The sequence below is a fragment of the Ursus maritimus genome (assembly GCF_017311325.1).
Source record: "Ursus maritimus isolate PB19 chromosome X unlocalized genomic scaffold, ASM1731132v1 scaffold_X1, whole genome shotgun sequence".
NCBI lineage: Eukaryota > Metazoa > Chordata > Mammalia > Carnivora > Ursidae > Ursus > Ursus maritimus.
The window spans coordinates 61,958,034-61,980,963 of record NW_024423319.1 but is presented as its reverse complement, the minus strand read 5'-3'; the positions used below and the strand labels follow the sequence as shown (position 1 = coordinate 61,980,963).

At 36.0% G+C, this 22,930-nt stretch overlaps 1 protein-coding gene across 3 annotated transcripts in view; it reads left to right on the top strand.

Moving 5' to 3' along the window:
• The window catches only part of GPR174 (G protein-coupled receptor 174), a 71,329-nt gene that overhangs the window by 30,855 nt on the left and 17,544 nt on the right, over window positions 1-22,930 (top strand). Inside the window, exon 3 of one of the 3 annotated variants that reach the window (XR_571047.2) lies at window positions 7,989-8,017. The exons of the other annotated variants lie outside the window; for them this stretch is intronic. The gene's annotated coding sequence lies outside the window, so the exon portion shown is untranslated. Of the gene's footprint in view, window positions 1-7,988; window positions 8,018-22,930 lie in introns of those variants that run through there. 3 annotated transcript variants of the gene reach the window in all.

Below are 22,930 nucleotides of genomic sequence, written 5' to 3'. Positions count from 1 at the left end.
CCTTCTGACCACCCCCTCACTCACACACACACACTCTCTCTACTTCTAAAAAGAGTTTAAAAAGAAACAAAACAAACAAATAAAAAAACAAACAACAACAACAAAACTACAGATTCTTAGATACAGAGAACAAACTGGTGGTTGCAAGAGGGGAGGTAGATGAGGGGATATGTGAAATAGATAAACGAGATTAAGAGAACATTTATCATGATGAACACTAAGTAATGTGTAGAGTTATTGAATCATTATATTACACACCTGAAACTAATATAACACTGCATGCTGATTATACTTCAAAAAAAATCAGGGGCAAAATGATGGCATATATCACTTAAACGTGGAGGAAAAAAAAAGACCCTAAATATGCTCACATTCACTTATACCCCTACCCAGGAGGTCAGGATTTTAATAACTAACCCAACTCCTTTGAGTGCTCATGTTATCTGTATGTGAATATGTGTATGTTTAACTTAAGTATTTAGTATATGGATTTATGAATATCTGGAAGCAAAATTGAAACAATTCTATCTTCTCTTTCTAGTTGTACTTTCTCATAAAAAGGGAAAGAACCTCTGTTCAAGACTACTTGAGACTTTTTCCCTGATGTAATCAGGATGAGAGCTCAGTGAGACAAGAAGAAAAAAAAAATTAGGTGCCGGTCTGAAGCACATTATATTTGCAACACTCATAAATTAGGGATTAATAATAAGTGGGGTAGCCTACATGGCATGCTTCCTTTGTAAAAAATAATCCCCTTTTGTCCCAAGTAAAATACTATACCTCCATTGGAGGTATTAAAAAATGAAAGTGCTAGTTGAACCTGAGTTCCTATTGTGATATAAAAGTCAAGTTAACTGGGGAAATTCAAGTGCATTTTTACTTATTAATAGGCATAGAAGTCCCTAATCATGATACAACCTCAGGCTTGAGAGAGAAAGAAAAATACTTAACTATTACTACTAGCCAAAAAAAAAAAAAAAAAGCAAAACAAAACAAACAACAATAGAAATTTTTACTAATAAAAAAAAAGATATCCATGAAAAAACATGTAATTTCTTCTAATGATTTCCTCCTGAAGACATTAGTCTGCATTCAGTCTTTGGCCACAACAGTTAGATATGCATATAGTTATTTTACACTGTGTAAAATGCTAAGAATTTGCTCATTTTTAAAGATTTATTTTTTTGAGAGAGAAATAATGTGAGTGGGGGTAGGCACAGAGGGAAGGGAGAGACTCTCAAGCAGACTCCCCACTGAGTACAGAGCATGACATGAGGCTCAATCCCAGGCCCCTGAGATCATGACCTGAGCTGAAATCAAGAGTTGGACACTTAATCAACTGAGCTACCTAGGTGCCCCAGAATTTGTTCATTTTTAAGGACGTATTTACATACCACTTACTATAAAACCTTAGAAATATTAACTCATTAAATACTCATAGAGGTAGGCACTATTACCTCTTTTTACAGATGAAGCAATCGAGACATGGAAATGTTTAAGTAACTTGCCCAAGTCACACAGCTAGTCAGTGGCAGAGTCTGAATTTCTTCTTATTGAAGCGTAATGCATATACAATGCTATGTTAGTTTCAGATGTATAAAATATTGTGTCAGTAATTCTACGCATTACTCAATGCTCACTGTGATAACTATAGTCACTGTAACTATACAATGTTAGTTATTACAATATTATTGACTATATTACTTATACTGTCTTTTTTATTTCCATGACTTATTTATTTTATAACTGGAACTTTGTACCTCTTAATCCCCTTTATCTATTTTAACCATCTTCCCAGCCACCTCCCCTCTGGCAGACTGGCTCCAGATTTCCATGTTCTTGTCAACTACAAATGATGTCTCATTATTTATAAAATATTTGTATATTATGCAATAATTATATATGCATCCACACACAAATATGGCATAGAATACCAGGGCTATTTAAAACCTGGAAGTAAAATAATACAATATTATAGCTAAAATTGCCCATAAAAGTTATTTGGTTTAATCTACCCATTTCAAAGAAGAAATGAGGGAGGAAGAGAGGAAGAGTAGGAGGACCCTAGGCTTGCCTCATCCTAGGAACACAATTAGATAACTATCAAATCATATTAATACCCCAGAAATAGATCTGAAGACTGACAGAACAAACTCTACAACTAAAGGAAGAGAAGAGACCACATTGAAGAATTTAGGAAGCATGGAGATATGGTTTAGAAGAGAAACGGACTGCAAGTGCTACAGAGGGAAAGGATCCATGGTCACAGAGAAGAGTGAGAGAGAGAGAGAGAAGCACACAGTGGAATGTAGAAGAATGTTTGCCCAAAGACATTGGCTTGGAAAATGAGAGAGGCTGACTTCCATGAGTTCTTGCAAACACCAGCTTAAAGCCTGGAGTATTAAACATCAGCAGGCTTGGTTGATGCCAGCCAGGTCAGAGCCTGGAGGGCACTGCACTTCTCCTGGAGAGAAGTCAGGAAAGCAATCCAAGGGCAGACAGTGTGTAAACAGTAACCTGAAGAGTGCCTGGGGCAAAAGTGGGGAGATTATTCACTCTTCCTAGAACATGTCCCTGAGAGGCTGCATTCATTGACACACCTCACTGGGAACAAAGGAGCTGGCTGGCACCATTTACGTCCCCTGACCCTCAGTATAAACATAGAGCCACGAGCAAGAAGCACCACAGCACTCATGCTGACTGCCTAACTTACATACAACAGACCCAAAACCCTGTGATCTTATGAGAGTGCTTTTCTCAATAACTTGATTCATTCCCACCACGACAGACCCCTCACCCAGAACATCAGCACCAGCCCCTGAACACACCACTTCTCCAGACCAGAGAGCTCTACAGGGCCTCAATTCCAGAGGAGGTGGTGACAGGTCTCATTTCACAAGTAGACCAGAGCACAACTAGTTAAAACTTGCCACATTCAGGCCAAGTATGAAACACTGCCCACAGCAGGCAAGGAGAACTTCTGCAGATGAGTGGCCTGAAGGATACAGCATCAAAAAAAAAAATGGAGAGTGCACACAGCACACACTGGTGACACACTCTGAAGCACCAGGACATGAGCACTACATGACCTCATCTTCATAAGGCCATTATTTTCAGGAGCAGGAGACATAACTTGCCTTTCTTTCTTTCTTCCTTTCTTCCTTTCTTCCTTTCTTTTTAAAGATCTTATTTATTTATTTTAGAATGAGAGAGAGAGAAAGCATAAGCAGAGAGGAGAGGTTGAGCAGTCTCCCTGCAACCAGGGATCCCAATGCAGGGCTCAATCCCAGGACCCTGAGATCATGACCTGAGCTGAAGGCAGACACTTAACCAAATGAACCACCCAGACATCCCATAACTGGCCTTTCTAACACACAGAAGATGGCAGAGATTTGGACAAAATGTGAAGATGGAGGGATTTATCCCAAATGAAAGAACAAGACAAGGCCGTTGCCAGAGATCTAAGCCAAAGAGATATATGTAAGACATCTGATGGAGAATTTAAAGCAACAATCATGAGGATAATCAATGGGCTTGAGAACAGAAGACATCACTGAGACCCTTACCACAGAGACAAAAGAGTTGAAAAGGTTTTAGAGATGAAGAGTGCAATAAATGAGATTAGAAACAGGGTTGATGCAATGAATAGCAGGCTGGGAAAAAGAGAGGAATGAATAAATAACCTACAAGACAAAGTAATGGAAAGTAATCAAGCTGAACAAAGAGAGAAAGAAGAATTATGCAATACAAGAGTAGATTTAGGGAACACAGTGACTCCATCAAACATAATAACATTCATTTTATAGGAGTCCCAGAAGAAGATGAGAGAGAAAAGGGAGCAGAAAGTTTATTTGAAGAAATAATAGCTGAAAACTTCCTTGATCTTCAGAAGGAAACACACAATGAGATCCAGGAGGGACAGAGAACTCCCATCAAAACTGACAAAAGCAGGCCAACACCAAGATATATTGTGATTAAATTTCCAAAATATAATGATAAAGAAAAAAAATCTTAAAAGTAGCAAAACAAAAGAAGTCCCTAACTTACAGAAGAAAACCATTAAGGCTAGCTGAAGATGTTCCAAAACAAACTTGGCAAGCCAGAGGGAGTCACATTATATGACAAATGGCTGAATGGGAAACATTTGCAGCAAGAATACTCTATCCAGCAAGGCTATCATTTAGAATAGAAAAAGAATTGAAGAGTTTCCCAGAAAAACAAAAACTAAAGGAATTCATGACCAGTAGACCAACTCTGCAAAAAATATTCGCGGTAATTCTTTAAGTGCAAAGAAGAGACCAAAAGTGACAAAGACAAGAAAGGATGAGAAAAAAACTCCAGAAACAATGATAAAGCAAGTAAGAAAGTCTATAAATGCATATCAATAATTATTTTGAATATCAATGGACTAAATGTTCCAATACAAAACATGAGGTGTCATAATGGATTAAAAAAAAAAAACAATCCACATGTTGCCTAAAAGAGACTCATTTTAGACCTAAGGACACCTACCTTTATCATGCAAATGGATGTCAAAAGAAAGCCTGAGCAGTAATACTTATTGTAGACAAATAAGACTTTAAAAAAAAAAAAACTATAACAAGAGACAGAGAAGGGCCCTATATAATAACAAAGGGTAAAATCTAATAAGAGGATCTAAAAATTGTAAATATTTATGCACCTAATATGAGAGCACCCACATATATAAAACAATTAGTAACAAATGGGTGCCTGGGTGGCTCAGTTGGTTAGGTGTCTAACACTTGATGTCAGCTCAGGTCATAATCTCAGGGTTGTGAGATCAAGCCCCACATCTGGATCCACACTGTGTTGAGCTTGCTTAGGATTCTCTCTCTCCCTTTTCCTCTGCCCCTCCCCACCACTCAAGCATGCTCTCTCTCTCTTTCAAAAAATCTCAATTAATAACAAACATATAGGTACTAATTGATAATGATATAATGACATGAGGCGACTTTAAATGTTCATTGCCATCCCAGCGAACTGATTAGGATTTCCTTCATGGTTTCCCCTGAAATAATTACAATGTATTCATTTACATATTTGGGAATCAAATTGAAGAAATTTTGGAAACAATCAAAAAGAAAACACATCTTCAGAGAAACTGGCCTCATAAGCTCTTTGTCCATTTAGCATTTAAAAAATTGTCCAACTACAAATTTACCATTTTTATTTGCAAGCTGTGAACTAAGGCAGAATGCACAACTCAAAATACAGTCACTGGTTTTTTTAAATTATAACTCTTCAGAATATACATTTAGTCACATTGTATTAGTATCAAAGGAAGTACAAATAAAATCAAGTCAGGTTAAAAAAAAAATCACCCTTCCATTCACACACCAAAATGGAGTAAAGCACAATTTGAGGCAATGTGGTACTATTTTTACTTTCTCTACCACAGCCTGCTGCCTTCCTATAGCAGGAAATGACAAGTCCCACCCCCACCATAACAAGGGGAATCACCAAGTACCTGAAAGTGTGTTGAATGGTCACTGGTCTCCAAAACCTGCAGTTGAAAAAAATCATACTTTTTCTTATTAAAGTTACCTGTTGGTTTGCTCACTTTTGTTTCTGAAATAGGTTAATCACTTACCTCTCTATGTTATGAACTACTCAAAAATTAAAGGTGGACTTATCTGTAAGCCTAGGGAATCAGTTTGGCCTATGGTGAGTTTAGGACTAATTTAGTCATGAGCTTGGTATCTTCTTATTTTTAATTCTTTCCCCTTAAATGCATCTTGCAAAAGACTAAAGAGAGAAGCTATTTCTAAACCAAAACTGGTAACAAAATAAAAAGTTTTTTTCCTCAATGAATAGCATTATTTGCAATATTTGGTTGGCTTTTAACGACTAGATTTCACTGGAATGAAAAGTAGGTGACTACCCACTTCTTGAGAGGCATTTAGGTTGAGTTTATCGTATTTACCCCTGTTTTCTTTGTAACATTTTAACAAGTGTTAAATGAATAAAATTTAGGTCTAAGAGATGGCAAATGGCTTGAGTTCAGATCCCCCCCTACTTACAACACAAATATATGTCAAGTGCAAAGTGACTGGGGTAATAACTCTAACAGTTTGGAAAGTCCATTGTTTTATCAACAGTTGACATCAGTGACAGAGTAATTGCAAATACGTGAAGTCTGGTTATTTTTATTTTAAGATCCCTTCAAATGGTTATGCACTTCCATCGTTTGTTCTGTTAATGGCCCTTAACTATCTCTATCTATCATCTATCTATCTATCTATCTATCTATCTATCTATCTATCTATCTCTCTCTCTATCCATCTACCTACCTACCTATCATCTATCTATCCATACATGAATCACTTAGATAAGGCTTCGCACATGAGATAAGAGAAAGATTAAAACAAACTGCTAGCAATTCTAAATTTGTCTAAAACCAAGACCCTTCTCTTTCCCTGTCCTTCCTAATATTGGGAACAATACTGATATCACTAATAACTCAAAGTTTCAACTTTGAATCTTCTTTAACCCCCTTTTTCCCCACCGCTTCTCTTCTTAGCCTCCTATGTAGACTGTTTCTGGGTTCATCTGATCTTCTTCACAACATTGTTTTGATCTGCCTTGTTTTTGCCTTAGCCCTGCCTCTAACTGACTTCCTTATTACTTTCATAACCTTTCCAACTATGGCATCAACATATTCTACATATCATGGCAAGGTATTCATCTCTAGGGAATCTCCTTTGCCTGGGAGGATGAATAGTACTATCAGGAACCTCTACATTTATGAAAAATCACCCAAGAAACACAAACACAACACACTTACACATACATTACCATTCTGGACCCAATCAATGCATTGAAACTTTTAGAACATGGGACTCCCCCATAGTGCTATTAATTTAAAAAATAAGCTTATCAGAAAGCAAGCATCCAAGTGAGTTTGCTTTTCCTAAGGTGTCATTTTGAAAGGATACATGCTTATTATATTTATACTCCTACTGTTTAGGAAAATTTTGTAATTTTCCTTTAGAATTCTACTCAGAACCAGCATCACATACTTTAGAATAATTATTGTGGTAACGAATCCTTGTGTTTCAAGGGTAGTTGATTTTGGGAAATAGTCAAAAGTCATTCAGAACAAAGCCTGAACAATGAAGTTAAGGATCACCATGAGAGACTATGAACTCCAGGAAACAATCCGAGGGTTCCAGGGGGGAGGAGGTGGAGGTGATGGGGTAGCGTGGTGATGGGTAATAAGGAGGGCACATGTTGTAATGAGAACTGGGTGTTATACACAAATAATGAATCATGGAACACTACATCAAAAACTAATGATGTACTGTATGGTGACTAACATAACATAATAAAAAGAAAAGAGTACAAAAACAAAATAAACGAACAAAATTACACCATTTTTGGTCAAAAGCAAAGTATGAGAAGATACGACCATACTGTGGGAAGACTCATTTTTTTCTTCCAAGGTTTTATTTAAATTCCAGTTAGTTAACATGCAGTGTAATATTAGTGGCAGGTGTAGAATTCAATGATTCATCACTTACATACAACACCCAGTGCTCATCACAACAAGTGCCCTCCTTAATTCCGATCACATATTTCACACATCCTCCCAGCTCACCTCCCCTCTGGCACCCCTCAGTTTGTTCTCTACAGTTAAAAATCCGCTTTATGGTTTGTTTGTCTCTCTCTCTCTTTCTTGATTAGCTCAAACCAGTCTCAAAGATAATTCCATAGAATAAGTTATGAGAATATCAAGACACAGCATCAGTAAGCTAAGCATATAGTTTTGCAAAGTGGCCATTTGAAGGTAACATTGATTTGAAAATAAAAATTGTGATAAATTTTTTTTAATTAGTTATAGCAAAGCAACTTTAGTGTAATGAAAATCATATTAGATTAAGAGTGAGAAGTCTTCCTAGTTCTTATGTTCCATAGTTGAGATAAACCATATGATAATTGTCTTTCTCTGCTTGACTTATTTCACTTAGCATTATCTCGGAAGATCGGTAGGAGAAGAAAGGAAAAAAGAAAGGTGGGTAAACAGGAGGGGGAATGAAGCATGAGAGACTATGGACTCTGAGAAACAAACCGAGGGCTTCAGAGGGGAGGGGTGTGGGGGAATGGGATAGGCTGGTGATGGGTATTAAGGAGGGCATGTATTGCATGGTGCACTGGTTGTTATACACAACTAATGAATCATCAAACTTTACATAAAAAACCAGGGATGTACTGTATGGTGACTAACATAATATAATAAAAAAACATTAAAATTAAATAAATAAATAAATAAATAAATAAATAAATAAATAAAAAGAAAGAAAGAAAAAGTGCCAGAAAAAAAAAGAGTGAGAAGTCTTGAGTTCTTGTTCCATCTTTGCCATTGGATGTCTCTGTGTGACCATGGGAAAGTCAATTTATCTGGGCCCTCATTTCTTTATTGGGGGGCACTCTAAATACTCTTTATTTTTTAAAAAGTTTTTATTTAAAGTCCAGAGAGTTAACATACAGTGTAATGTTAGTTTCAAGTGTACAATATATAGTGATTCCAACACTTCCATATAGCACCCAATGCTCATCACAAGTGTACTCCCTAATCCCCATCATCTATTGAACCAACACCCCACCCTACTGCCCTCCAGTAATGGTTAGTTTGTTTTCTATAGTTAAGTCTGTTTCTTCATTTGCCTCTCTCTCTCTTTTTTCCCTTTGTTCCTTTGTTTTGTTTTCTAATTCCATATATGAGTGAAACCACATAGCATTTGTTTTTCTCTGACTTATTTCACTTAGCATAACACTCTCTAACACCATTCATGTCATTGCAAATGGCAAGATTTCATTCTTTGTTATGGCTGAGTAATATTCCTGTGTGTGTGTGTGTCCTCTTCTTTTTCCATTCATCAGTCTATGGACACTTGGACTGTTTCCATAATTTGGCTATTGTAGATAATGCTGCTATAAACATCTGGGTAGGGGTGCCTGGGTAGCTCAGTAAGTTAAGCATCTGACTCTTGGTTTCCACTCAGGTCATGATCTCAGGGTCATGAGATTGAGCCCTGTGTCAGGCTGTGCACTTCGCACAGGGTCTGCTTATCCCTCTCCCTCTGCTCCTCCCCCATTCACTCCCCCTGCCCCAAATAAATGGATAAATAAAATCTTTTTTAAAAAACCAAAAACATCCAGGTTCATGTCTCCCTTGAATTAGTATTTTGGTATTTTGGGGGGTTAAGGACCTAGTAGAGCAATTGTTGTATCGAAGGGTAGTTTTAGTTTTCACTTTTTGAGGAACCTTGAAACTGTTTTCTGGAGTGGCTGCACCACTTTGCATTCCCACCAACAGGGTAAGAGGGTTCTCCCTTCTTCACATCCTCACCAACACCTGTTGTTTCTTGTGTTGTTGATTTTAGCCATTCTGACAGATATAAAGTGATATCTCATTGTAATTTAGATTTGCCTTTCCTCGATGATCAGTGATGTTGAATGAGCATTTTTGTATTCTTTGGTTAAATACCCAGAACTGAAATTGCTGAATCATAAGATTGTTCTATTTTTATATTTTTGTGGAATAATGCATACTCCAATCTTCTATAGCTGTTGCACTAATTTACATTCCCACCAACAGTGCATGAGGGTTCCCTTTGCTCCATATCTTCTCCAATACTTGTTATTTCATCTTTTTGATAAGAACCATTCTAACTGGTGTGTGGTGTTATGTCATTGAAATTTTTATTTCCATTTTCTTAATACTTAGTGATGTTGAATATCTTTTCATGTACCTGTTGGTTATCTTTATGTATTCTTTGGAAGAATATCTATTTGGATACTCTGCCAGTTTTTAAGTTATTTTCATCTTTGTTGTTGAGTTGTATGATTTCTTTATTGTGTATAGTAATCCCTTGTCAGAGACATAATTTGCAAAAATCTTCTCCCATTCAGTAGGTTGTCCTTTTGTTTTAATTATGGTTTATTTTACTGTGCAGAAGCTTTTTAGTTTGATGTAGTTCCATTTGTTTATTTTTGCTTTTGTTTCACTTTACTATGGAGTCCAACCCCCCAAAAAAATAACACTAAGACCAATGTAAAGGAGCTTACCACCTTTGTTTTCCTTTAGGAATTTCATGGTTTAAGGGCTAACATTCAGTCATGTAATCCACTTTGAGTACATTTTTGTGTATGGAGTCAGATAGAGGTTTAATTACATTCTTTTGCATGTGGCTGTCCAGCTTTCCCTGTGTCATTTATTGAAGAAAATGTCCTTTCTCCATTGTATGTTCTTGGCTCCTCAGTCACAGGTTGATTACCTATGTATATATGGGTTTAATACTAGGCTCTCAATTATGTTCCCTTGAACATAATTGTCTGTCTTTATGCCAACTCTATACCATTTAGATTTTTATAGATTTGTAGCTTGTTTTGAAATTAGGAAGCATGATACCTTCAGCTTTGTTTCTCTTTCTCAAGATTGTTTTGGCTATTGAGGGTCTTTTGTGGGTTCACACAAATTTTAGGATTATTTGTTCTAGTTCTGTGAAGAATGACTTTGGAATTTTTATAGGGATTGCATTAAATCTGTAGATTCCTTTGGATACTATGAGCGTCTTGACAATATTAATTTTGCAATCCATTAGTACAGATATCTTCCCAAGTTTTATAAGTTTTTGTTTTAAATCCAGTTATTTAACACAGTTTTGTATTATCTCCAGTGTACAATGTTGTGATTCAACACCTCCATACATCAATCTGTACTCTGCATGAACAATGCACTTTAATCCCCATCACCTATTTAACCCATCTCCCTACCCACCTCTCCTCTGGTAACCTTCAGTTTGTTCTCTATAATTAAGAGTCTGTTTCTTGGTTGTCTCTCTTTTTTGCCCTTCACTCATTTGTTTCCTTTCTTAAATTTCACACAAGAGTGAAATAATGGGGTGCCTGGGTGGCTCAGTCGGTTAAGTGATCAACTCTTGATTTCAACTCAGGTCATGATCTCAGGGTTGTGATATTGAGCCCCGTGTCGGGCTCCATGCTGGGCATAGAACCTGCTTAAGATTCTCTCTCTCCATTTCCCTCTGCCTCTCCCCCACCCCCTCTCTGTCTCTTTCTCTCTCTCCCTCTCTAAAAAAAAAGAGTGAAATTCTATGGTATTTGTCTTTCTCTGAATCTCTTTGCTTACCATTATACTCTTTAGATCCATCCATGTCATTGCAAATGGCAAGATTTCACACTTTTTTATGGCTGAATAATATTCCTGTGTGTGTGTGTGTGTGTGTGTGTGTGTGTGTGTGCATGCGTGTGTACCACTTCTTTATCCATTCATTAATTGAAGGATACTTTGGCTGCTTCCATATATTGGCTATTGTAGATAATGCTGTTATAAACATAGGAGTGCATGTATCCTTTTGAATTAGTGTTTTTGTATTCTTTTGGCAAATATCCAGTAGTGCAACTGCTGGATCATAGGGTGGTTCTGTTTTTATTTTATTTTTTCGAGATAGAGCAGGGAGGGGCAGAGGGAGAGGCAGAGAGAGACTACTAAGCACTCTCCATGGAGCCTGACACGGGGCTTAATCTTACAACCCTGATATCATGACCTGAACTGAAATCAAGTGTTGGATGCTTAACCAACTAATTATTTGAGGAAAGTCCATACTGTTTTCCACAGTGGCTGCACCAGTTTGCATTCCCACCAAACCTTCAGGAGTGCTCCTTTTTCTGCACATCCTCACCAACACTTGTTCTTTCTTGTGTTGTTGATTTTAGCTATTCTGATAGATGTGAGGTGATATCTCATTGTAGTCTTGATTTGCATTTCCCTGATCATAAGTGATGATGGGAATCTTTCTGTGAGTCTGTTAGACATCTGTATGTCTTCTTTGGAAAAACGTCTGTTGATGTCTTTTGCCCACTTTTTAATTGGATTATTTGTCTTTGCAATGTTAAGTTTTATCAGTTTTTTATGTATTTTGAATACTAACCATTTATTGTATATGCCATTTGCAAATATCTCACATTCCATAGTCTGCCTTTTAGTTTTGTTGACTGTTTCCTTTGCTGTGCAGAAACTTTTTATTTGTTGTAGTCCCAATAGTTCAGTTTTGCTTTTATTAACTTTGTCTCAGAGGGCTTATCTGGAAAATATTTGCTGTGGCAAATGTCAGAGAAAATATGGAAAGTGATTTTTTTCTAGGATTTTTATGGGTCCAGGTCTCACAGTTAAGTCTTTAATACATTTTGAATTTATTTTTGTGTATGGTTTAAGAAAGTGGTCCAGTTTCATTCTTTTGCATGTTCCTGTCCAATTTTCCCAACACTATTTGTTGAAGAGACTGTCTTTTTCTCATTGGATATTATTTCCTCCTTTGTCAAAGACTAATTGGCCATATGATTTTGGATTTATTTCTGCATTTTTCTATATCTAGGATCTATATGTCTATTTTTGTGCCAGTTCCATACTATTTGGATTATTACAGCTTTGTAATATAACTTGAAGTCCAGAACTGTGATGCCTCCACCTTTACTGTTCTTTTTGAAAATTGCTTTGGCTATTCTGGGACTTTTGTGGTTCCCTATTTCTGTTTTTTCTATTTCTGTGAATAACACTGTTGGTATTTTGATAGGCATTGCATTAAATCTGTAGCTTGCTTTGGAAAGTATAGACATTTTAGCAATATTTGTTATACCAATCCATTAGCATGAAATGTCTTTCCATTTCTTGGGTCATCTTCAGTTTCTTTAATCAGTATTTTATAATTTTCAGAGCATAGGTCTTTTACCTCTTTGGTTATGTTTATTGTTGGTATCTTAATATATTTGGTGCAATTATAATGGAATTGTTTTCTTAATTTCTCTTTCTGCTGCTTCATTATTAACGTATAGAAATGAAACAGATTTCTGTACATTGATTTTGTATCCTGTGAGTTTACTGAATTCATTTATTGATTCTAACATTTTTTTTTGATGGAGTCTTTTGCGTTTTCTATATATACTATCATGTCATCTCCAAATAATGAAAGTTTTACTACCTCTTACTGATTTGGATGCCTTTTATCTCTTTTTGTTGTCTGATGTTCTGGCTAGAACTTCCAGTACTATGTTGAATAAAAATGGTGAAAGTGGTCATACTTGTCTCATTCCTGACTTTAGGGGGAAAAGCTCTCAGTTTATCTCCATTAAGAATGATATTAGCTATGGATTTTTCATATGATGTCTTTATTATGTTGAGGTATTTTCCCTCTAAAGCTGCTTTGTTGAAGGTTTTTATTATGAATGGATGTTATATTTCATTAAATGCTTTTTCTGCTTCTATTGAAATGGTCCTATGGTTCTTATCCTTTCTGTTATTGATGTGATGTATCATGTTGATTGATTTCTGAACACTTGCAATCCGGGAATAAATCCCACTTGATTGTGGTGAATGATTTTTTTTTTAATGTATAGTTGGATTTAGTTTGCTAGTATTTTGTTCAGGATTTTTTGCATCTTGTTCATCAAGGATATTGGTCTATAGTTCTCTTTAGTTTTATTTTTTTATTTTTTAAACATTTTATTTATTTATTTGACAGAGAGAGAGGCAGCAAGAGAGGGAACATAAGCAGGGGGAAGTGGGAGAGGGAGAAGAAGGCTTCCCGCTGAGCAGGAAGCCCGGATGCTGGGCTCCATCCCAGAACTCCGGGATCATGACCTGAGCTGAATGCAGACGCTTAACAACTGAGCCACCCAGGCACCCCTATAGTTCTCTTTTTTAGTGGTGTCTTTAACTGATTTTGGTATCAGGGTAATACTGGCCTCATAGACTGAGTTTGGAGGTTTCCCTTCCATTTCTATTTTTTAGAATACTTTGTGAAGTATAAGTGTTAACTCTTCTTTAAATGTTTGGTAGAAATTGCCTGTGAAGACATGTGGTCTGAGAATTTGGTTCATTGGGAATTTTTTGATTACTGAGTTAATTTATTTGCCAGTAATTGATCTGTATGATTTTTTTTTCTGTTTCAGTTTTTGGTAAGTTATGTATTTTTAGAAATTCATCCTTTTCTTCTAGGTTGTCTGATTTGTTATTATACAGTTTTTCATAATATTGTCCTATAGTGTTTTATTTCTGTGGTGTTGGTTGTTAGTTCTCCTCTCTCATTTGTAATTTCCTTTGTTTCCATCCTTTCTCTTTTTTCTTTTTAAGTCTGGCTGGAGGTTTATCAATTTTGTTGAGTTTTCCAAAGAATCATCTCATTTCATTGATCTGTTGTATTGTTTTATAATTTTCTATATCATTTATTTCTGTTCTAATCTTTATTATTTTCTTCCTTCTGTTGATTTTATGTTTTGTTGGCTGATCATTTTCTATCTCCTTTAGTTGTAATGTTAGGTTGTTTATTTGAGATATTTCTTACTTCTTGAAGTAAGCCTTTATTGTTATAAACTTCCCTCTTAGTACCACTTTTGCTACCTACCAAAGGTTTTGCACCACTGTGTTTTCAATTTCATTTGTTTCCATGCACTTTTTAATTTCTTTTTTTTTAAAGATTTTATTTATTAATCAACAGAGACAGAGACAGCCAGCGAGAGAGGGAACACAAGCAGGGGGAGTGGGAGAGGAAGAAGCAGGCTCATAGCGGAGGAGCCTGATGTGGGGCTCGATCCCATAATGCTGGGATCACGCCCTGAGCCGAAGGCAGACGCTTAACCGCTGTGCCACCCAGGCGACCCTAATTTCTTCTTTTATTTCTTGGTTGACCCATTCATTGTTTTGTAGCATCTTATTTAACTTCCATATATTTGTGTTCTTTCCAGATTTTTTTTTGTGTGGTTCACATCAATTTTCATACTGTTGTGGTCAGAAAAGATTCATGGTATGACTTCAATCTTTTTAATTTGTTGATGCTTGTTTTGTGGCCTAATATGTTCTCTATTCAGCAGAAAGCTCCATGTGCACTTGAAAACAATGTGAATTCTGCTGTTTTATGATAGAATGTTCTGAATACATCTGTTAAATCCATTTGTTCCAGTGTGCTGTTCAAAGTCATTGTCTCCTTGTGTATTTTCTTTTTAGATGATCTGTCCATTTATGTAAGTGTTAATGTCCCTTACTATTATTGTATTATTAAAAATTATTGCCTTTATGTTTGTTATTTACTGTTTTATGTATTTGGGTGCTCCCATGTTGCATGTATAAATATTTACAATTGTTATTTCTTCTTGCTGGATTGTTCCCTTTATTATTATATAGTGTCCTTCTTTGTCTTTTGTTACAGTCTTTGTCTTCAAGTCTGTTTTGTCTGAGGTAAGTACTGATACTTTGGCTTTATTTTGACATCCATTTTCATAAAAATATTTCTGCATCTCCTCATTTTCACTCTTTAGGTGCCTAGGTTTAAAGTTGGTCTTGTAAGCAGCATACACTTGAGTCTTGTTTTTTTGTTTGTTTGTTTTGTTTTTGTTTTTTATCTATTCTGTCTGCATATGCCTTTTGATTGGAGCATTTAGTCAATATGTATTTATTGTAATTTTAGTACTTGTTTTGCAGTTGTTTTTGACTATTTTCTCTGATCTTTTCTTGTCTTTCCCTTTCATGTTTTGTTGACTTTCCTTAGTGATATATTTGGATTTCATTCTCTTTATTATTTGCATATTTTAGTGGTTTTTGATATATGATTACCATTAGGTATTTATGTAATCTCTTCTGCATATAGTAGTCTATATTAAGTTGATGTGTTTGAGTTTGAGCTTTTTCTTTTCTCTTCTGTTACCCATCCTTGAGGATTGTGCTGTCATATTTTGCATCCTTGTATGTTTGAGATTCTTCGCTGATTATTTTATAGAAATATTCATTTCTACTGCTTTTATGTTTCCTTTTTTATACCATCACTTTTGGTCTCCCCTTTCCACTCAAAGGGTCCCCTTTAATATTTCTTGCAGGGTTCGTTTAGTGGTTATGAACTCCTTTTCATTTTGTTTGTCTCAGAATCTTTTTTTAATTTTTTTTATAAAAAAATTTTATTATGTTATGTTAGTCACCATACAGTACATCCCAAGTTTTTGATGTAAAGTTCCATGATTCATTACTTGCATATAACACAGAATCTCTTTATCTCTTCTTGTATTCTGAATGTTAGCCTTGCTGGATAGAGTATTCTTGGCGACAGATTTTTCACATATATATATCGTGCCACTCTCTTCTTGCTTGCAAACTTTCTGGTGAAATATCTGCTGATGTTCTTATGTGATTTCCCATGTATGTAACTGTCTTCTTTTGTCTGGATGCTTTTAATTTTTTTCTATATCTCCGTATTTTGCATTACATTATTACATTATTAATTATAATATACCTTGGTGTAGATCTGCTTTTGTTATTTTCTGGCAGGGATTGTCTGTGTCTCGTGGATCTGGATATCTGTTCCCTTCTCCAGATTAGGAAAGTTTTCATCCATTATCTCTTCAAATAAATTTTCTGCCCCTTTTCCTCTCTCTTCTGCTGGGACTACTATAATATGAATGTTATTATGTTTGATGGAATTGCTGAGTTCCCTAAGTCTGTTCTCCTCTTGCATAATCCTTTTATTCTTTCTTTTGGTCTGCTTGATTAATTTCCATTAGTCTGTCTTGTAGGTCACTACTTCCTTTCTCTGCTTCTTCCAGCCTGGTGTTTACTGCATTAAGCTTGTTTCTAATCTCATTTATTGCACTCTTCATCTGTAATTGGTTCTTTTTTTTATTCCCATGTTAAGGGTCTCACTGATGTCTTCTGGTCTTTACTCATGTTCAGTGAGTATCTTTATGATCAATACTTTATACTCCATCAGGCATGTTACTTATTTCTGTTTCACTTAGATCTCTGGCCATGGCCTTCTCCTGTTCTTTCATTTGGGACAAATCCCTCTGTTTTCTCACTTTGTCTAAGTCTCTGTGCCTTTGTGTGTGTGTATGTGTGTGTGTGTGTGTGTGTGTGTGTGTGTGTGTGAGGAAAGTCAGCTACATCTCCTGTTCTTGAGGGTTATGGCCTTATGAAGAAGAGGTCCTGTAGTTTCCTGTCATGTAGGGTCCCCTGTTCTCCAGGGCCTGTATGCAGGAGTGTCTCCAATGTGTGCTGCATGTTTTCTGCTCTTTTGTCCTGGCTGCTTTCAGTCCAGTTGTCTGCAGAAGCTCTCTTTGCCTGTTGTGGGCAGTGTTTGGTCCCTGGCCTGAATGTGGTGGGTTTTAACTAGATGTGTTCTGGTTTTCTTGTGAAATGAGACCTGTTGCCACCAAGACCAGAACTGAGGCTTTGCAAAACTCCAGAGTGGGGAGATGTGGTGTTGTCAGGGAGATAAGCAGGTCTTCCAGGGAAAGGGACCCTGCCACACTGGGTCTGAAGCAAGGGTGACTGGGAAGCGTGGTCCCACTAAAGCATGACAGGGCAGGGCTTGACATAAATAAGTTACGTAGTGAGTGTTGGTGATGTGCTGGTTCCTGCAAGTGGTTTTCTGCTTATACATTGATGCAGGGGAGGGAAATGGCCCCTGTCATTCCTTTGTTCCAGTAGGGTTCTCTCCGTGAATGCTGCTTCTCAGGGACATCCTCTGAGATGAGCAAATAATCTCCCCACTGTATGTCCAGATGCTCTTCAGGTTGCCAGTTCCATGCTATATAACCACAGGCTCTTTGCCCTTCCTTTTCTTCAAGTGTGACCCTTTTGCCATTGGGTTCTCCCTGAGTCAAGCCCCCTGACCTTTAGAACTCCAGATTTTAAATCCCAACCATTATTAGAAGTCATGAAATTCAGCCCCTCTGGCTTTCCAAGACAATTCCTATGGGAGTTCATTTTCTCCTTGCACTCCCCTGTGTGTTAGTCTGTCTCTCACCCTTCTCCATGACCATGGCTCCCTCCTTACTGCAGAGTCCATGATCTCTTCCTCTCTCATACTGTGCCTCTGTACGTCCTACTGTCTTCAATGTGGTGTCTTCTCTCCATTTGGTTGTGGAGTTTGTTCTGTCAGTCTTCAGGTCAATTTCTGTGGTATTTAGGGTGATTTGATAGTTATCTGTTTGTATTCGTGGGATGAGGCAACCCTAGGATCCTCCTACTCTGCTGCCATCTTCCCTCTCTCAGGATATCTTTCCATTTATTTGTGTCATCTTTAAGTTCTTTCAGCACTGTCTTAGAGTTTTCAGTGTGCAGGTCTTTTACTTCCTTGGTTAAATATATTTCTAAGTATTTTATTTTTTTGGTGCAATTTTAAAAGGATTATTTTTATTTCTCTCTGATTTTTGGTAAATGTGTAGAAACATCACAGATTTCTGCATGTTGATTTTCTATCCTGGGACTTTACTGATTTCATTTATTAGCTTTTTTTGGGGGTGGGGTATTTTGGGTTTTCTGTATAAAGTGGAATGTATTTGTCATCTGCAAATAGTGACAGTTTTACTTCCTTTCCATTTTGGATGCCTTTTTATTTCTTTTTCTTACCTAATTGTTCTGGCCAGGACTTCTACAACTATGTTGAATAAAAGTAGGAAGTGTGGGCATTCTTGTCTTGTTCCTGATCTTTGAAGAAAATCTTTCATCTTTTCACCATTGAGTTTGATGTTAACTATGGGTTTATCATATATGGCCTGAATTATATTTAAGTACATTCCCTCCATACCCTCTTTGTTTTATCATAAATAAATATTGACTTCTGTTAAATTCTTTTTCTGCATCTGTGATCATATATGATCATTTAATCATATAATTTTTATTCTTCATTTAGTTAATGTAATATATCACATTGATTGATTTGCAGATGTTGAACCATTCTTGCATCCTTGGAATAAATCCCACTTGATCATGGTGCATCATCATTTTAAGATATTATTGGATTTGGTTTTGTTAATATTTTAAGTATTTTTGCAAGTATATACACCAGGAACATTGATATGTAATTTACTTCCTTTGGGGTGTCTTTGTCAAATTTTGGTTTTAGGGTAATGCTGGCTTTGTAAAATTACTTTGGAAGTGTTTTCTCTTCAATTTTTTGGAAGGTTTTGAGGATAGGTATTAAATATTCTTTCAATGTTTGCTCGAGTTAACCAGTAATACCATCTGGTCCCGGACTTTTTTGTGTTGGGAGTTTTTTGATTATTGATTCAATCTCCTAACTAGTAATCTGTCTATTCAGAATCTAATTCCTCATGATTCAGTCTTGAAAAATTGTAAATTTCTAGGAATTTATCTATTTCTTTCAGGTTGTCCAAATTGTTGGTGCATATTAGTAGGAGACTCTTATGATCCTTTGTGCTTCTGTGGTATCTGCTGTAACTTCTTTCATTTCTGATTTTATTTATTTGAGCCCTCTATCTTTTTTTCTTGGAGATTCTAGCTAAGGGTTTATCAATTTTGTTTATCTTTGAGAAGAAGCAGCTCTTAGTTTCATTTATCTTTTCTGTTTTATTTTTAGTCTCTATTTCATTTATTTCCACTTTGATCTTATTATTTCCTTTCTTCTACTGAATTTGAGTTTTGTTTGTTACTCTTTTTCCAGCTTATTTAGGTATAAAGTTAGATTGTTTGAGATATTTCTAGTTTTTTTGAGGTAGGGCTGAATTACTATAATCTTCCCTCTAGCAACACTCTTGCTGCATCACACGGATTTTGGTATGTCATATTTCTGTTTTTATTTCTCTCTAGGTATTTTTAAAATTTCTTCATTGATTGCTTCAGTGACCCATTGGTTGTTCAGAAGCATATTGTTTAATCTCCACATCTTTGTGGGTTTTTTCCCAATTTTTTCTTGTGATTTATCTCTAGCTTCATACCATTGTGGTCAGAGAATATGTGTGATGCAATTTGAGGCTTCCTGAATTTATTAAGACTTGTTTAGTGGCTTAACATGTTATCTATAATGGAGAATATTCTATGAGCACTTGAAAAGAATGTGTATTTGTTGCTCTTGGATGCAATGTTCTGTATGTATCTATTAAGTCCATCTGGTCCAATGTGTCATTTAAGGATGCTGTTTCCTTATTAATTCTCTCTTTGGATGATCTGTCCATTAATATAAGTGGGGAGTTAAAATTTTCTCTTATTATTGCATTGCTCTAAATTTTTCCTCTTAGTTCCATTAGTATTTGTTTTATATATTTTGGTGTTTCTATGTTGTGTGCATATATATATTTATAAATGTTAGGTTTTCTTGTTGGATTGACCCCTTTATTGCTATGTGCCCTTCTTTATCTATTTTTACAGTCTTTCTTTAACATTTATTTTTTCTGCTGACTATAGCTACACCAGCTTTCTTTTTATTTGATTTACATGGAATGTCTCTATCCATTCCTTCACTTTCAATCTGTGTTGTCCTTACTTCTGAAGTGTGTTTCTCATAGGCAACATATAGATGGGTCTTGTTTGTTTTTGTTTGTTTGTTTGTTTGTTTGTTTTTCCCCCACTAACTACTCAAAGTCTTTTGATTAGAGAGTTTAGCCCATTTATATTTGAAGTAATTACTGATAGGTATGTACTTATTGACATTTCATTAATTATTTTCTAAATGTTTCTGTAGTTCCTCTGTATTCATTTCTTCTTTTTCTCTTTCCTTATGGTTTGATGGCTTTCTTTGGTGTTATATTTAGATTTATCTCTCGTTTTCTTTTGTATATTTATGACAGACTTTTGCTTTGTGGTTATTGTAAGGTTCACATATAACTTCCTATGTATATAATAGTCTGGTTTGAGCTCATAGCAACTTAAATTTGAACACACTCCAAAACTAAATTTTTTATCTTTCCCCCATGTTTTGTTGTTGTTGTTATTGCTTGTGATGTCACATTTTACATATTTTTTAAAAAAGATTTTATTTATTTGTTTTAGAGAGAGAGAGAGAGCAAGCAAGGGGACGAGTAGAGGGAGAGGGTCAGGTAGACTCTGTGCTGAGTGCAGAACCCAATGTGGGGCTCAACCCCACAACCCTGAGACCATGACTTGAGCTGAAATCAAGAGTTGCTCAACCAACTGAGCCACCCAGGTGCACCTTACATATTTTTATTTTATGTATTCTATAATTAGTCATTGTCCTTTCAGTTAATTTTACTATTTTTTAATTATAACTTTCATACTTGTTTTATAAGTGATTGACATGCTACTTTTACTATATAATTATCTTTTCAGTGAGATTTTTAGTTTCATATGTATTCTTGTTTGTAATTTAGTACCATTTTCTTTCAGTTTAGAGAAGTCCCTTTAACATTGCTTGTAAGGCCAGTTTAGTGGTGATAAACTACTTTAGGTTTTGCTTATCTGGAAAGTTCTTGATCTCTCCTTCAATTTGGAATGTTATCCTTGTCAGGTAGATAATTTTTGGTTGGAAGTTTTTCCTTTCAGCACTTTGAATATGTTGTGCCATTCTCTTCTGCCTTACAAAGTTTCTGGAAAAAAAAATTCTGATATTCTTTCAAATTTCCCTCGCATGTAAGAAGTTGTTTTTTTCTTGTTGCTTTTAAGATTCATTTTGTATATTTAACTTTTACCATTCCAATCATGACGTGTCTTGGTGTGGATCTTTTTGGTCATTTTGTTTGGGACTCTGGGCTTTCTAAACCGGTTTGTTTCATTCCCCAGATTAGGGAAGTTTTCAACCAATATTTCTTCAAATGTGATTTTTCATTCTTTTTCTCTATCTCTCCCCTTCTGGGACTCTTATAATGTAAATGTTATTCCCTTGAAATTGTTGCAAATGTCCCTTTAGTTACCTTCTTTTTTCCTGCTCTGTCTGAGTGAGTTCTGTTGCTTTGCCTTCCAGCTCATGGATTTGATCTTCTGCTTCACCCACTATCCTGTTGAAGCTCTCTAGTGTATTTTTTTCAATTTAGTAAATGTATTCTTTAGCTCTATAACTTCTGTTTGGAACTTTCGTACATATCCTATTTTTTTATAAGAATTTCACTGTGTTCATTCATTGTTTCCCCATGTTTAGTAAACATCTTTATAGCCATTACTTTGAAGTCTTTATCAAATAGATTGTTTATCTCCATTTCATTAATATATTTTTTTCCGATATTTGGTTTTTCTTTTTGCATTTGGAACATATTCCTCTGTCTTCTTATTTTCCCTGAGTCTTTACATTTGGCTCTATATATTACACAAATCAACCTCTTTTCCCAGTCTTGAAGGAATGGTTTTGTATAGGAAAAGTCACATAGAGCCCAGAAGCACAATCTCCTCTGACCACCAGAGCTAGGTGCTTAAGAGGTGTCCCTTGGGTTGGTGGTGTGTGCCCATCTGTGGTTGGGCTGTATCTGTGGTGCAGACATAGGTTGGGCTGGCACCCAACCCATCTGTAACATGTGCTTGCACTGTAGCACTGGGGTGAGTGGGGCAAGCTAAGACCCAGCCAGGCTGTGACATGCAGCTGCACTGTGGGGGTGAGCAGTGAAGGCTTATTTTTAAAGTGAGTGACCAAGTAAACTTCTTTAGAATTTTCGTAATTTATAGGGCCCACTTTCCAAGTATAGGAAAAAATGGTAGAAAATTAAGAAGCACAGAAAGAATCCTGTTTAGTTGGAGTACCAGAAGAGACAGGCTACTGAAAGCCAGAAAGTAAGACAAGTCCAGCAAAGACAAAACTGACACTAGAGGAGTCTTATGTTTAATCATCTGGGATAGCAGCATTCATTGTCTTGTACCACTCTTCCTTGCCTCCCTCCAAGTCTGATCTAAGGACGTGATCTAGTATCTGTTATTAAAATCCAAAAATGAGATCCCCATATTTTAGATTAAATGTTCTTTTATTGGGATGTCAAATATTCCACAAGCAGTTTTTTAGAGTAATTATTAAGAGCTACATGGGTATGTTTTAGGGTAGTTACCAAGAGCTAAACAATCTCTTTTGTTTGTCACTTGCATTTTAGTATTTAAAATCTTAAAATTTAAATCATTTTTAATGGGTATTTTTTAATGCAGTTTCTAAAGACCTCAGGCATCTGCTGAGAG